This window comes from Eschrichtius robustus, chromosome 1 (assembly GCF_028021215.1).
Source record: "Eschrichtius robustus isolate mEscRob2 chromosome 1, mEscRob2.pri, whole genome shotgun sequence".
Taxonomy (NCBI): domain Eukaryota; kingdom Metazoa; phylum Chordata; class Mammalia; order Artiodactyla; family Eschrichtiidae; genus Eschrichtius; species Eschrichtius robustus.
The window spans coordinates 45,523,912-45,541,389 of record NC_090824.1 but is presented as its reverse complement, the minus strand read 5'-3'; the positions used below and the strand labels follow the sequence as shown (position 1 = coordinate 45,541,389).

At 37.1% G+C, this 17,478-nt stretch overlaps 1 protein-coding gene across 6 annotated transcripts in view; it reads left to right on the top strand.

Annotated features, from left to right (window-relative positions):
- The window catches only part of FBXO34 (F-box protein 34), an 85,108-nt gene that overhangs the window by 3,030 nt on the left and 64,600 nt on the right, over nucleotides 1–17,478 (top strand). For 3 of the 6 annotated variants that reach the window (XM_068545178.1, XM_068545168.1, XM_068545148.1), the window contains exon 2: nucleotides 16,217–16,321. The exons of the other annotated variants lie outside the window; for them this stretch is intronic. The gene's annotated coding sequence lies outside the window, so the exon portion shown is untranslated. The remainder of the gene's footprint in view (nucleotides 1–16,216; nucleotides 16,322–17,478) is intronic. 6 annotated transcript variants of the gene reach the window in all.

Genomic DNA, 17,478 nt, shown 5'->3' with positions numbered 1-17,478 from the left:
GGTCTAGGAAGCAGCTTTTACTTCTTATAAATGGAAATTTATTTGAGATCGGTATTATTTTGAAATATTTTGTCATTTTATCCAGTTACAGCATTTAAGGGACTATATCAGCCAGTCATTAGTGATACAGCATCTTTCTGACAGATAAAAGCAAATGTGAACAATGAAAGTGCTGTATTTTAGAAATTCTTTAGGATATGTTTATTGGATCAATTCTATTAACATAACATCTAGAATTTAAATTCTTGTACAAATTTTCTACTTTATTTTCTAATAAATTTATGCTCAGCCAGTTTAATTTGCACAGTTTTGATACTCTAGTAAACCTTAATCTTGTTTTCATATTTGTTGGGGAGAGAACGTACTAATGGTTAGAAACATCATTCAGTGTTATCTTCCAAAATTTGCAGCTGTTTAGAACCAGATACTTGAGAGAAGCTACTATGGTAGAATGAATGCCTTCCTTGTTAGGTCATGTGTGACAAAGGCAAAATTCAGCAAGTGCATAATCTGCAGTCCTTTGGAAGCTACAGTAACAAAAAGCAAATTAACTCCCAAGTGCATTTAGGTCATTGGAAATTGAATTCATATCAATTCTTACTGTTGCATAATTTATCTTTACCCCTGTAGTTCATGTTTATGGCACTTTGAAGCTGATGAACGTACTGTATTATCTGGGAAAAGCATTAATAATTTAAATGTAGGTGTTTCTTAATGTCAGTTGAAAGAGTTTATCAACCTTCCGTTTCCAGCTCTGTCTTCTGGTTTGCTCTCCACAGAAGAGGCTCCAGATCTTCCCTTTTTAAATGTTCAACTCCAGAAACTTAGCACACACGTTTTCAACCCTCAGCACAATGTAGATTTAAATGTGAAACTAAGCTCTATTTATGTGTGTATTATATTATTATCAGGCATGGGTTTTATTCATCTAACAAACATGTTTTGAGTACCTCTCTGCCTGGTCCTCAGCCAGGGACTGTGTGACCGTTGTTTTAACATTCCCTTGCTGTGGGGGCCATGGGTCTGAAGGGCAAGAGTTGGACCAAGAGGATGAACCATTTATGTTATGCAGATTGGCCAGAGGTTTTGTCTAAAGGTCAGTTAAGGAGGTTATAGAAGCTCAGGTAAAAAGAATAGGGAACAGATTATCATAGCCCAAGACAGACAAAGGGGTCAGGCTCCACAGGTTTGGATTGTGCTAGAATGAAGGGAGCTTAGTGAGTGAGCATTTTCTTTCAGGCAAGAGGAAGCACTCAAGGCCAGAACTAGTCTGTATAGGCAGTCTAAGACTAGAGGTAGAGAGAAGAGGAACAATCCAGACATCCCTCTCTCAGAGGCATGTATATATACCTTCCTTTTCTTCTCTAAGGTCAATCCTTTAATTGACAAACTTCTGAAATAATGTGAGCCTCACATTATTTCCACTCTGCTTTTTTCCCCTAACATTTTATCATGAAAATTTCAATCACAGAAAAGTTGCAAGAACTGTTTATACATTGAATATGAATATCTAAATATCTACAATGTAGATTCTGTAATTCTTATTTTGCTCTATTTGCTTATCTATTTATCCATCCATTCTACCCTCTATGTATTTATCAATGCATCTTATATTTTGGTTGTATTTCAAAGTAAGTATACTTTACCAGTAAATACTTTTGCATGCCTATCATGAACTATTTGTGTACTTATTAAATAAGTACACAAATAGTTTAACTTGTCCCTTAGTTTGGACAAGTTCATACATCTATTTAACCCATAACTCTGTCAAGATACAGAACATTACCATTTCTACGGAAGGTTTCTTTGTTCACCTTCCAAGTCAATTTAATTAAATTTTTAATCTCCTGCAATCTTACTTCCACCCTTCTGAAACTACCTGTTGAAAGGGCCTAGCTGTTAGCAGTGCATTTGAGTGGCATTATGCTGGGTGTTCAGAATATAAAGAAATGAAGAACATAGCTCCTGCTCTCTTTAAGCTTATAATTTAGTTTGGATTTTAATTAGGTGTCTGATAAATAAATGTTACATGAATTCAGAGGAGGCACCTGGAACTGCCAGACAAAGTTTCCTAGGTGTGGGCCTTGTATTGGACGTTTATTCTGGGATCTGGAGAAGAGGTTTTATTTATTTATTTATTTAAAAAAGACTGATTAAAAGTATGGTATTAAAAAAAACAAAGAAAAAGAAAAAGTTATGGTATGAAGCTGCAGCAGCAGACAAGGGACCCAATTATGGAGGGAGTTTGAGCATTATTTTTTACCCAGGACAATCTTTGAGAAAGGAAGTAATGTGAAAAATGGATCTTTTAGTTAAATTCTTAGCCTATTTGTCATCTTTGGTATTTAGTTGTACAGAAGACACCTTCATTTTTTGAATTCTCTCCTCTCGGTTCTTTGCCTATCTCTGATTTCTTCTGATTTATCAGCTTGGCTGGCAATTCTTTCTCTTCCAGATCCAAACTATCTAAAGCTCTGTTCTCTTTTTTTTTTTTTTAATTGAAGTATAGTTGCTGTACAATATTATATGTTAACAGGTGTACAATATAGTAATTCACAATTTTTAAAGGTTATAGTCCATTTATAGTTATTATAAAATATTGGCTATATTCCCCACATTGTACAATATATCCTTGTAGCTCATTTTATACCTAATAGTTTACACCTCTTACTCCCCCACCCCCAGTTGGTAGCCACTAGTTTGTTCTCTATATCTTGAGTCTGTCTAAGCTCTGTTCTTGACTCTTTGTTGTGCTCCTTGTAATCTGGCCCTTAGCTCTTAGGGCTTCTCAATTATAATGCTTTCCAGGTCAAGCCTATATCTGTATCCATAAGCTGTTAACTCTTGTTAGGTTTCTAACTGCCAATAGGATACTACTTTTTTTTTTTTTTGAATTTTTGAAATTTATTTATTATACAGCAGGTTCTTAATTAGTTATCCATTTTATACATATTAGTGTATATATGTCAATCCCAATCTCCACGTTCATCACACGGATGCTGCTTTTTTTTACATCCATGTTTACTTTGTATTTATTTTTCAAGAATCTGTAGCAAGAGCATTTGCTCTAAGTGGTTGTAGCAAATGGGATTTATTAAGAAAGAGATAGGTAAATGTTGAGTAGGCTGAATGAACAGATTAGACTGAACTTCTAGAACAAACACCACAGAGACACTGTAGAACTTGCCTGATAAGGGAGCTACTGCCATTACGGACCACCGTATGTGGCAGAAATTTTAACTTCCTTGGGCAGTAACATCATTGCATGTTACTTTCTGCTCTCTATATCTTAAGTGGTCTGCTTGGCCACACTTAGGTCTTATGTGAAACCTTTGCTTCAAAGGCATCTGGAAAATGCAGTTTTTAGCTATGCAGCTTCTGTAAAATAGGAAGTCCATGTGAGAGTAGATTGGAGTGAGTATTGAGTGAGACTTCAGCACACTTAGTTTGTGAAAAACTAAACTCATTTTCCCCAGATTCCCTAATGGTGGTAAAGTGAATCCTTTTGTAATGTTGCTGTTGCTATGCCAAGAAATGGGTATTGCTCTGGTTTCCTGAGATAGAAACTATTGCAATCAGCTGTGCCATTTAGATGTTGAGTGTAGTGAGTATAACAGAGAACCGAATCAAATTTACTGGCTTGTAGTACTAAAAAGACCAAAGATGAAGCTTGATCCACTTGTACTTAGGTGGTCAGAATCTCATCTTCTTCTTATTTCCTTTATTTAATAAACTCTGCTTCCATGGTGTTGTCCCTTTGTGGTTACAGTGTGTTTGTCAGCACCTCAAGCTCTACATCCTTATGCCATCAAATCCAGAGGTGGGGAAGGAGAGTGCTTCTATAGAAGCTGTAGGGCAGGGCTCTTGACAGTTTTTGCTCCATAGACACCTTTGGCAGTCTGAAGCCTATAGGACCCGTTTTCTGAGTAGTATTTTTAAATTACATAGGATTACAAAGAAAACCAGTTACATTAAAATACAGTTATCAAAATATTTTTTTAAATTATGAGATAGTAACGTGCTTCTGTATTAAATAATAAGATTTAGCGTGGGTCTAATAATTTCCAAGTAATGATGAACATTATCACTGTTTGGAGGTGTCTGCAACTTATGATTGTGTGATAGGAAAATATCTATGATTTCTATTACTGACAGTGGCAGATACTGTTAATATTATTGTCTGACTGAATTCCCAATAGAAGGAAATGCTAAATTTCAGTTGGAGGTTACTGAAAGTAAGATAATTTCCCCCCTCATCTGAGTTTATAGACATCCCAAATTGAGTACTTAGCCACTTAGCACTTTAACACTTCATTGTATACCATTATTTATTACTCTTTGTTTCATGTGTATTAGTCTTCTCTACTAAATTCTAAGCTTTCATATCTTATATCCCAAAATTGTAGACACATAATTGAAGGCTTAGCTTTTTCCCCTTATCTTTAAGGACATACCTGGGCTATTTAAAGTTGTACCTTTAAATTAAAAAAAAAATTTTTTTTTTCTATTTTTCTGTTTAACTTAGACACCTTCTAGCAGATTCAGTTATAGGACTTTGTGTATTAAAGTGTTCATTTGCTTCTTGAAAATTTAAAAATTTAAAAATAATGTATTTTAAATAATTAATAATATAAAAATAGTCTATCTGAAGCTCTGAAATCACTCTTGGAACTACTGTAGGGAATTATTGATTAAGCTGGCGTTTCTGAAGATGAAATTTGAGTTTGGTAAGGAAGTCTCAAAGGACACATTTGGTCTATTGTCCAGGAACCAGGAGAAGCAAGCTTGTTTCCAAAGTAGGGCAAGAGATTTGATTTCAAGTTCAGTCATCAGAATTGTTCTCTGGAGGTTCTAGGTACTTTCTACACACCACTTCAGCCTTTGGGGATAGGTTTCTCTGGTTCAGGCTGTATTCTAGTTGAAGAGCTATACCATCATCACAGTAGTGAAGCTTATTTGGGATACTGCAAGGACTGTGAAAAGGGATCCTGAAAAGTCCATAGAAGGTCTATAGCTTTATGCTTTAGGAATCCTATCTTTCATTTGACATTTTCTTTGCCTATGTTTTATTTAACATGCTATGTAGTTAGCTTGATAAAATGGTTATATACCACCATTTTTAACTTGTGGAATTTCAAGGCCTGTGTATTTATTCACCTACTGAAAAAAAGGGTAGCATGTTTTATACTCCAGGCATTATGCTCAGTGCACTAGTTAACTTCTGTCACTTTTTCTCTTAGCACTGTTTACAGATCTATGTATTCTTTGGCAAGTACCAGTCTTAAATTTAAGAATTTATTCTTTTGTCTTTTTATTGTTTATCTTAACACCTTGTGGGTTCCCCTGCCGTATGGCAGATATCATTAATAGAATTGATTATTAAAGTCCAGATAAATACTAACTTTTCTGGAAAATCCACATTTTTGTTTGTATTAGTAGGAGGTTGTATATTAAAACATAATTTTACATTCTAGTTGCATATATTTTAAGACTATATAGTATAACATATTTTTGCACTTAAAAATGACTGTATAACACATTTTTAAACTACTGATGTTTAAAAATTTCATGGCCTTGGAATTTAAGTGAAAACTTTAGCCATGTTAGTTATTGTTTTGTTTCTGAATCTAACAAATGAATTATTTCCTCTCTTCTTTATTTGATCTAGGGGCTTAGCCTCTGTATTAAAAATGTTCTCAGTTACCTAATATTTTTGTGTATATTACCAAAAAGTTACTTGATTTTTACTGTAGTTGTTACCTTGTTTTATTTTGTGAATCAACCTTGACTATCTTGTCTATACTGCTTGAATGTTTTGTTTTTTTTTTTTTTTTGGCTGTGCCATGCAGCTTGAAGGATCTTAGTTCCCTGACCAGGGATGGAACCCATGCCCCCTGCAGTGGAAACGCGGAGTTCTAATCACTGGATGGCCAGGGAATTCCCTATTCTGCTTGAATTTTAATTGTTCTATTTTAGTAGAGAATGAGGAGTTGTAAAGCCTTTTTAAAGAATTGTTCCTTTATTAAAATGTCATGGATTTTCCCTTTTTAGGGGACATGGAAAGAAGGGGACTATGCCTCTTTAAAAGATATGATTAATTTTGGAGATTAAAATTTGCTTGCCAACTCATTTGTTGGGTTACTTAAATATTATGGTTTCATTTTATTAAAGGTCTTTTCATGTGTTCCCAGTGTTTCCAGGCATTTCTTTTACCAAACACCTGTTGAGTCTTTCTCTTGTTAAATGGCTCTGATTTAGATACATGTTACCTCTTGACCACAGTTGATAGTCCAATGGAATTCTTAAGATTTTGGCTTTTTGAGTAAGTCCCTTAAGGACTGGTCTGACAATTACTGATCATTGTTTCCTATAGAATCAAGTAATAATTTGTTAGAATTGAATCTGAGTAACCCCTATCCTTGTGTTTATGCTGTTTATTTTGTATTCTTTGAGAATATTATATGAAATTAATTTGATTGGTCCATTTTTCTTTCCTCCAAATTGATAGTTCAGGAGAAGTTAGGAGGAAATTAATCTTTACCTTTTCCCTTTCCAATTTTTCAAAAACAATGAGCATAACTTCTCACCTTTCTACTTGTAAAGGATATTAGTGTTACTGGTTTACTAAGGTAATAGCAGTACCACTTTTGAAGATTTCAATTTAATGTTCTTGGCAGATAGCAGATCTGTTTTTTCCCCCTTTGGAAAAAGTCAATCCTTCATTAATGAACCTCAGTATAATTACTCAGTTTTTAAGAAATTTGTCATTTGTATGCTTTTAGTGTAGATATCTTATTCAAAGAAGTAAAGCTTAATTTCATTTCCATGTGCATTGTCTTTGTTTCTAAACTGTTAGTATTCAGTTCACCAAATGTTAATTCTATGCCTACTTTGAGCCTTCTACATTTGAATGTTCATTTATTCTATGTTGCTGAAATCTTTATAGGATAATACACAGTACTGTATTGGAAAATATAGTCTTTGCCTTCAGAAGGATTGACTTTGAAGGGCTTAATGATTATTGTCTATGCCTACTTGGGTTCCAGAGGCCCCAAGAAATTTCCATAGTAGCTACTAGGAATTTCTAAAGGGTTAGAGATTTTGTTTGTGACCATCCAACCCTGTTAGAAACAATTTAATGTTTTTACTATTATCAACAAGAGCATGTAAATGATGCCTCCTTTTTCTGGGTTTATTTGTATGTATTTGTCACTTAAGAGGTTGTTGGTAATTGGGATCATCAGTAAATGGTTGGTGGCCTCTGACTTAGGATCTGAATAATCCTCTTCCAGAATTAGAGCAAGAGATAGGACTTTCTTACTGAGTTACCTTTTAAAAATAAAAATCCAAAATTTTATGGATTTATAAAGTGAATATTTTTTATTTCATTCAACTTAATTATCATTACATAGAAATAAGTATGTGAAAATGGTATATAAAATATATATACTAATCATACACAAAAATACATGAATGTATAGGCCAAGGCTTGGGCAACTGACAAAATTAAATGGTCTATTTAAGAGTAGTAGATTTTCAGTAACTTTTTTTTTTTTTTAAATAAATTTATTTATTTATTTAATTTATTTTTGGCTGCGTTGGGTGTTTGTGGCTGCGCACAGACTTTCTCTAGTTGCGGAGAGCGGGGGTTACTCTTGGTTGCGGTGTGTGGGCTTCTCATTGCGGTGGCTTCTCTTGTTGCGGAGCACGGGCTCTAGGCGCCTGGGCTTCAGTAGTTGTGGCTCACGGGCTCTAGAGCGCAGGCTCAGTAGTTGTGGCGCACGGGCTTAGTTGCTCTGCGGCATGTGGGATCTTCCCGGACCAGGGCTCGAACCCGTGTTCCCTGCATTGGCAGGCGGATTCTTAACCACTGCGCCCCCAGGGAAGTCCGAGTAACTCTTTTGTTATTCTGTTTACACCATAAAAGCTTAACAGGGTTTATATATACACGTTACAAAATAGTGTTGAGAACAGAAAACCACCTGTGGTCAATTTGATAAATTTCTCAGAAATCCTCGTTTTATTTCAATTTCTAATCTGATACGGAGACTTTCACATTACTATTTGTAACTCTTCAGAATCTATACTCCTAACAAGAAAGAACCTTTTGTTTGATTCCTTCAGCTAATCAGAGAAAAGCCTTGTTGGCCTTTTTGATTTAGCTAGCTGCTTTTGTTTGTTTTTCATTAAAAGCAGATAATGAGAAATTAAAAGATATATAGTATATATTCCCAGCAGTAGAATGATCCCAGTGCTTCTCTTTTTGGTTAAAATGTTTTCTTGCCGTTTTCCTCAAACGAGTTCTCAGCACTCTCCTTCCCTTTTTACCCCTTCCAACACTTTTTATTCTTTTGTCATTTTTGTATCTAGGAGTCTCAGTAATTAAGTTCAGTGTGGGATCATCTTGAAACTAAAGTCAATGTAAGTCTTCAAATCATTAAAATCTGCATATACCAAAATTTCAAAAAAATTAAACGAAATATTTAATTTTGTTTAATAGGATTAAAGAACATTTATTTTTTAAATAGGTAATGTGTTTGCATGGTTCAAAATGTGAAAGGTGCAAAAAGTGAGATATTTTCTATTCTGTGCCTTGGGCATACTTTTCCCTCACTAGAGCAACCACTGTTACTAGTTTCTTACATAGTCTTCTGGTGTATAGTCTATTTTCCCTACCTTTAAAAACATAAATGGTAGCATAGGGCTTCCCTGGTGGTGCAGTGGTTAAGAACCCACCTGCCAATGCAGGGGACACGGGCTCGAGCCCTGGTCCGAGAAGATCCCACATGCCGCGGATCAGCTAAGCCCGTGCGCCACAACTACTGAGCCTGTGCTCTAGAGACCGTGAGCCGCAGCTACTGAAGCCCACCTGCCTAGAGCCCGTGCTCCGCAACAAGAGAAGCCACCGCAATGAGAAGCCCGCGCACTGCAACGAAGAGTAGCCCCCGCTCGCTACTAGAGAAAGCCCGTGCGCAGCAACAAAGACCCAACGCAGCCAAAAATAATAAATAAATAAAAAATAAAAAAATTTATTAAAAAAAAATAAATGGTAGCATATTCTATGTAACGTTATCTTGCCTTTTTCACTTGATTTTTTCATTCTTTACATATTGGCATATGAAGAGTGTATTAGTGATACAAAAGCTAAACTAACAGTGGGTTAAACAATGAAGTATTTCTTTTTCTTATAAAAGTTTAGGTAAGTGTTCTAGGGCTGGTATAGCACTCATGGCATTGCTCTTTTCTCTTTCTCTCTTTTTGAGGCATAATAATTACAGTAAAATTCACAGAAACAGATGGATAGTTCGACAAGTTTTGACATTTGGATGTACCTATGTAAGCAAACGCTGCAGTCAAGATAGCCCTTTAGTCTATCCTCATTCCCCTTGTCCCCCGCCCGTCAGCCGCCCCCCCCCCGCCACCGCCCCGCAGTGATTGCCTGGATTCTTTCTGTGCTCTTACTGCTCTGCTGCATGTTGCCCTTGTCCTCATTGACCTAGCTGGATCTCCAACTACTGCAGCCCATTCTGAGCAGCAGGATGCAAGAAGGGGCAAAGGTTTACATGCCAGCCTTTTTACAGGGAGGTTTCTAGAAGCTGCTACTTCAGGACACTTCCAGTCATGTTTTGTTAGCCAGAACTTAGTTCACAGCCGCATCTGAATGCAAGGGAGGTTGAGAAATGGAGTCTTGCTATCTTTTCCTATTAGAAACAATGTTGTAGCGAATAATTTTCTTCATGGGTTGTCTTTTGGGATAAATTCCCAGAAGTGGAACTGCTGGGTCAAAGAGTATTTGCAGTTTGAGAGTACACCTATTTTTTCATATCCTTGCTGACAGTTTTCATATTTGCTAATCTCATTGGTAAAACATGATGACAGGGTAGCTCTAATATGCCTGATAGGCCAATTAAGTAGAAAGAGACAAAGTACTTCTGCTCTATGTACGATACCTTGAAAACATGGACTACACAGCCAGCTAATGTAACGCTAAGTTGGGTGAAGCATATAACAGCATGTTACCATTTTATTTAGGCCAGTCCTAAGAGGAGACTGATGGTTGAGGTTAGAAGAGAAACGCTTCTAGCCATAAATACTTCAGGAGTGTTTTTCAGGATTTGTGCACTTAATTAAAAAGTAGATTAGGGCATGAAGTTAAAGTGTGCTATTCTTTTTTCTTTTGGTCCTCTGTTTTCTCTTGCATACATGCCTTAATATGTAGAAACGTGTTTTCAACTGATCTTAAAATATCTGTTAACGTAATTGGGGAAAAATAAAGTAATCAATAAATATATTCCATTTGGTTCCTTTTATATGATATTTCTTGTTGTGGGTCTCTTAACTTTCTAAGCTTTTACTCTCTAGTTGCTAAGTGGGATCAGATAAATGATATAAAATATATTCTGCTAAGATGGTAATTTTTTATAGTGTAAGGGTTTGTAAAATGTGTTTTCAACTCTATAAATATAACCTTTTGGTTGGGATTTGAGGGAAAAAAATTCATAGTATTTTTCTTTGCAACTAAGTGGTATTATGAGCTATACTTACTTTTGAAGTAGTAAATAGCATAAAAGATATATAATGCATATGTTTTTCCATACCACATGATGAGGTCTTGGAGAGCAGAGACCTCTTACTTAGCTACCATGGTGCATGGCATATAGCACCTTGTACTTGGTAGATCACATTTTTTCTATAGTTGAAGTGGATCTTGGAAAAGTGTTAGAAAAATTATTAGACTCCCAGTAGCAATGTTTTGGCCTGTTGGAGGCAGGGGGAGAAGATGTTAATATAATATCATTGTTAGTACTTTTGAAATTATCAACTCTTTAGGTGAAGAAACTTAAGGGACCAATATCTATGCTTTAAAGAATAGAGACTTGGAGATACTTTCAGTGTAGGTAGTATCATCCCACCTTATCTGGAGGACAGATGTCTGTAAATCTGCCTTTTTTTCTTTTTTTGAAAAGCAGTGAAGTGAAGGCCCAATAAGCTAAATAACAGGAAAAAAACATATTTCTTACACTTCAGAACTTTGTAGTTAACCTCAGTCCCCTTGCTGAGGTCTTTATAGTTTAGAATAGAAAGTGGTGCATATCATGTTCTCTTCTGTGTCCTTAGCTAAACATTTGTTGAATGAATTAATATATATATATATATATATTTTTTGGTTTTGCTAGCACAGGTTTTTCTTGGGAGAAGGTGATATTATTAAGAGACAACATTTTTGCTTATTTGTTAGATCGTGGTGATGGTGCTTGCCTTAGGCTGTTACCTGTGCCTAGATAAATCTTCATGCCTAACTTTCTTACCTCTTCCAAATCTCTTCTTAACTAGCACCTTCTCAAGGAAGCCTACGCTGACCACCCTGTTTAAAATGGCAACCGCCACTCTCCTCCCGCACTTCCAAGTTCCCTTACCCTAGTCTGTTTTTCCCCCATAATAGTTACCTCCTTGAAACATATACTATAAAATTTACTTATTATGATTATTTATTGTCTTTCTCACCACCAAATGTTAGTTTCTTGAGGGCTTTGATCGTTTGTTCACTGTATTCCAAGAGACTCATAGATGCTCAACAAACGTTTGTTGAATGAATGAAGGTCAGAAAGAAAGTAATGTGAGAAAGCTAGCTATAAAATAATTTACATTAAAAAGTTATATTTAAAAGTACTTCCATTGTTTAAAAAGTTTTGCTTTTGCCTACCATTGTGTTCCATAATGATACCAAGGTAAACAAACCTGTGCAAAGTTTAAGGACTCTGTCCTCTTGGTAGAAAAGTGACTGAGTTTGGCTTGCTGAAATGCATCATCTGCTTCATGCTTCTAGCATCTTTGTAGTGAAGTTCCTTTCCATAGCCTTCAGTGGTGGTTTATTTAATAAGAAAGAGTCTCTGTGTTCCACGGTGTGCAGATGGAACATCTCTTTCCTACTGGAGGTGGCTTTCCATGAAGTAAGTAGTGACAATATTAATAGCTGTCTTCTTCCCTTTCTTTTTTTTTTTAGAGGTTTCCCAAAGTAGACTGTAGATAGCTGAATTTTTGGTACATCTTTTATTTATTTATTTATTTTTGGCTGTGTTGGGTCTTCGTTTCTGTGCTTGGGCTTCCTCTAGTTGCGGCGAGCGGGGGCCACTCTTCATCGCAGTGCGTGGGCCTCTCACTATAGCAGCCTCTCTTGTTGCAGAGCACAGGCTCCAGACGCGCAGGCTCAGTAGTTGTGGCTCACGGGCCCAGTTGCTCCGCGGCATGTGGGATCTTCCCAGACCAGGGCTCGAACCCGTGTCCCCTGCATTGCAGGTGGATTCTTAACCACTGCGCCACCAGGGAAGCCCTCTTTATTTCTTTTGACTAGGTCTTATGCCAAACATATTTTATGTGTATTTTTATTTATTTATTTATTTTTTATTTTTTTTTAATGTGTATTTTTAAAAAAATCTTGGTAACAACTGTATGAGGAAAGTATTTGTGTCCCTTTATTCTTGCAGAAAACTGAGTCTTAACCTGCTGTATAAAAAAATAAATAAAATAAAATTCAAAAATTCCAAAAAAGAAAACTGAGGCTTAGAGGTTAAGCAGCTTGCCTAGGCAGTGTGTTGGAGCTGGATTTCAAACCCACGCAGTCTGACTATAGAGGAACTTCACTACACAAAAAGCCTTCCTAGTGAAGAGCACCTAGGAGTGAAAAAGAAATTAGCAACACCTTAGTGAAACTCTAACTTCACAGAGATCTTTTATTTGCTCCAGCTTCTCAAGAGTTAAGTAGATTGACTGAGACCACTGTGATTGAAGCAGTAATGTTAGGTTAAAGTTAACCAATGCTAATTTAAATAAAGTGTATTTTAGATAAAAACAGAGATAGCTCCTAACCAGATCCTTTTTTACTTAGACTTATAGTTTAGCCCAAGAACACTTTAGCTTATCTCTGGGGCAGAATTTGTATGCTCTTCCTTCATTTCCCCTAAAAATTAGATTCAGCAGGAGGGCAAAAGTTATAATGTGGCTGTATAGGAAGTATAATTTAGTGGAGGAGTAGAGGGGTAGACAGTGGGTAGGCTTTGCTGTTCTGGATTTTTAAGAAAAAACTTCCCTGTAATTTGTATAAAATTATACTAAATGGAAATAGTCATGCACTACCTACCATACAAAATAATTTGTAATTTCAAATTTTGATTAGAAAATTCTGACTCTTTAATGTGAATTACTTTTTGAACCTTAATTAACTGTCTATTTTTTTTTTCTTGTAAGATGGCATATTTTATTCCCTTTGCCATAAGAATATTTCTTCTTTGTTCCCATAAATTAATTTTAATTTCACTTTTAAAACACTAGTGATTTAAGGGTAACCTAGAATCTGTAATTGCAGGAAATTATGCTTAAGGGTACATATTTATATGCTGAAGCCAGTAATGTGCTTTCCATAGAAGTTGTAGGACACTATTGTGTACATAGGTAGTAGAATCATTTTATTGAACAAAACCTCTCCAAAGCAAGACGTGACATACTTTTTTGGAGATACATTAAGACTGTTTTCTGGCTTGAGATGATCACTGGTGAGAGAGTTTCCCTTTTAGGTTTCCAGAACTATGATGAGAGCATTATACTTAATTAGGTACTTTTCTTGATGCTACCATTCAATTTTAGTGGGATGAAAGTACTGAAAAGATTTTTTTCTTGTACACTTCTTTTTTTCCCCTTTAAAGGAGCCAAGAAAGGCTTCTTTCTCAAATGCATGATGGTGGGGGGAAAATGTAATGGTTCAGAAGAGTTTATGGTGAAAACAGTAATCCTCTTGTCCTATGCCTCCCCAGTTCCTTTCCTGAGGGAACTACTTCAATTGTTTCTCTATTTGATTCTTTTAGTGATAATCCCCCATATTAATGTGCTTTTACTTCCATTTCTTTTTAAAAATTAATTAATTAATTAATTAATTTTGGCTGCGTTGGGTCTTCGTTGCTGCTCATGGGCTTTCTCTAGTTGTGGTGAGCAGGGGCTACTCTTCATTGTGGTGCGCAGGCTTCTCATTGCGGTGGCTTCTCTTGTTGCGGAGCACGGGCTCTAGGCGCATGGGCTTCAGTAGTTGTGGCACGCAGGCTTCAGTAGTTGTGGCGCACAGGCTTAGTTGCTCTGCGGCGTGTGGGATCTTCCCGGCCCAGGGCTCGAACCCGTGTCCCCCGCATTGGCAGGCGGATTCTTAACCACTGCGCCACCATGGAAGCCCTACTTCCATTTCTTGATTTGTCAATTTTAAGCATTATCTATTGACTTTCTGGAGTGATAGTTAAGATTTAGCTCCCATTTACCACCTGTCAAGAATTACAAAGGGAACTTCCCTGGTGGCGCAGTGGTTAAGAATTTGCCTGCCAGTGCAGGAGACATGGGTTCGAGCCCTGGTCCGGGAAGATCCCACATGCCGCGGAGCAGCTAAGCCCGTGTGCCACAACTACTGAACCTGTACTCTAGAGCCCGCATGCCACAACTACTGAAGCCTGTGCAGCTAGAGCCCGTGCTCCCGACAAGAGAAACCACCACAATGAGAATCCTGTGCACCACAACGAAGAGTAGCCCCCACTTGCCGCAACCAGGGAAAAGCCCGTGTGCAGCAACGAAGACCCAATGCAGACAAAAAAAATTAAATAAATAAAAAAAATAAAATAAAATAAATAAATTTAAAAAAAAAAGAATCCACCCGCCAATGCAGGGGACACGGGTTCGATTCCTGGTCCAGGAAGATCCCACATGCTGCAGAACAACTAAGCCCTGTGCCACAACTACTGAGCTCATGCGCCACAACTACTCAGCCTGTGCTCTAGGGCACAGCTACTGAGCCTGTGTGCTGCAACTACTGAAGCCCGCGCCTGGAGCCCGTGCTCCACAAAAAGAGAAGCCACTGTGATGAGAAGCCTGTGCACCGCAGCGAAGAGTAGCTCCTACTCGCCACAACTAGAGAAAGCCTGCACGCAGCAACAAAGACCAAACGCAGCCAAAAAAAAAAAGGAATTAGAAAGGATCTGAGAGTTTACTCTACATGAAGCTAACAAATTAGCCTGCCACAGTTTCATGGATGCTGGTGGAAGGTAAAGACTCCTATTCTGGTAGGAGACAGAGTCAGAGATGAAGTAGAGTTTATTACTCACAGCAATAGCCATAGCTAGGGTATCAACATTCCTTTGTGCCAGTGTCCTGAGCCACAGTTCCCACAGGGCACTGAGGGGAGGGCCAGATAACACCTGTTCACATAATGAGTTTCGTTACTGGAGAAAAACTCTGAGTTTAGGGATTGCAAATATTTTATAATGGGCAGTAAGCATGCCTGCTCTTTGCTCCAGAGGGAGACAGTAGTATGCTGGCTCTTTGCTCTGGAGGAAGAGTTTCTGTCTTCTAAGGTGGTTTGATATATGAACATCCTTGAGATTATATTCCAGAGCAAAGAGCAGTCAGCGCCTCGCTTGCAAGACATAGAGACCCATGAAGAATTATATCCCAACACCACTACCCCATTCCCTACCTTCTTTTTGAAATAGTTATATATCATCATTTTTAGCTCTGGTCACCTTAGTAAATACTATATGTTTATTTTTATATCATTAACAATAGGTGGTGTCTTTTGACTTCTGGCTTTGAAAGAGGAGTGTTTTGGTTAGGGATCCTTATAAGTGTTAGAAAACCAGTTCAGTTAGAACTTAAGTGAGAAAGGAAATTGGTTTCCAGAACTGAGAGTCCAGGGGGATAGAATAGGATTGGATCCATGTGCTCAAATGTTACTTTGAAGAACTGGTCTCTCACTGTATCTGTGTGCTTTCCTCCTTTGGCTTTATTTTCAGTAACCTCCTACTTCACCTCTCTCCCCCACCAGTACTGATTCTCGGCTCTGTGCTTATTTCTGAACAAGTTGCTATGGCAAGGTGGAGAGAATAGATTAGTTAGAGCCTGGTCACATGCCCAGATGGAGATGGGTGTGGAGTCCGCCCCATTTAAAGCACATGTGTTGGGGTGGGGAGAAGGAAGGTAGTTCTACAAAGATAAAACAGGGTGCCACAACCTCTCCACATCAGAGTTCTCTGTTGTATATTTTTGGAGGGGGGTGTTGTTAGCTTTTATAACTGACCTTAATTTTTTCATTTTCTATAAGATAGAATGAAATTTCTGGTATCTCCCTTTTTCATAGTTACCCCTCTCTTGATGTCCTGTATCTTCTGCTCCAATCTGTTTTATTTAGAACTGCTGCTCAGTGAACATCCTGTGACTTGCCTTCATTGTGCTCATTTCGCATAGAGTCGTCTTTCTTGGTTTATTGCCTTGTTTTGCTGGGGTACATACTAAGGTAAGATATGTGGGAGGTAAATATTGAGTAATTCCTTGTCTGAAAATGTTTTTATTTTATTCTTAAAATGGAATGTTAGTGTGGCTGGGAGTAGAATTCTAGGTTGAACATAATTTTCTGTCAGAACTTCAAAGGCATTGCTTCATTATTCACTAGTATTCTTCAATATTGATAAGTCTTAGGCCAGTTTGATTCTTTTTTTAAAAATTTATTTTATTGAAATATGGTTGATTTACAGTGTTGTGTTAATTTCTGCTGTACAGCAAAGTGATTCAGTTATACCTATCTGTACATTCTTTTTCATATTCTTTTCCATTATGGTTTATCCAAGGGTATTGAATATAGTTCCCTGTGCTATACAGTAGGACCTTGTTGTCTATCCATTCTATATATAATAGTTTGCATCGGCTAATCACAAATTCCCAACCTCTCCCCCATCCTTGGCAACCACAAGTCTGTTCTCTATGTCTGCGAGTTGGTTTCTGTTTCGTAGATAAGTTCATTTGTGTCATAATTTAGATTCCACATAAAAGTGATATCATATGGTATTTGTCTTTTTCTTTTTTTAAATTTAATTTTTATTTTATATTGGAGTATAGTTTATTTACAATGCTGTGTTAGTTTCAGGTGTACAGCAAAGTGATTCAGTTTTACATATACATATATCCATTCTTTTTCAGATTCTTTTCCCATTTAGGTTATCACAGAATATTGAGTAGAGTTCCCTGTGCTATACAGTAGGTCCTTGTTGATTATTTTATATATAGTAGTGTGTGTATGTTCATCCCAAACTCCTAATTTATCCCTCCCCCCCACCTTTCCCCTTTGGTAACCATAGGTTTCTTTTCTATGTCTGTGAGTCTGTTTCTGTTATGTAAATAATTTCATTTGTATCATTTTTTTTTTAGATTCCACATCAAACTGATATCATATGGTATTTGTCTTTCTCTGTCTGACTTACTTCACTTATTATGATAATCTCTAGGTCCATCCTTTTTTTTTTTTGCCCACGCCATGCAGCATGCGGGATCTTAGTTCCCCGAACAGGGATCAAACCCACACCCCCGGAAGTGGGAGTGCAGAGTCTTAACCACTGGACTGCCAGGGAAGTCCCTAGGTCCATCCACGTTGCTGCAAATGGCATTATTTCATATTTC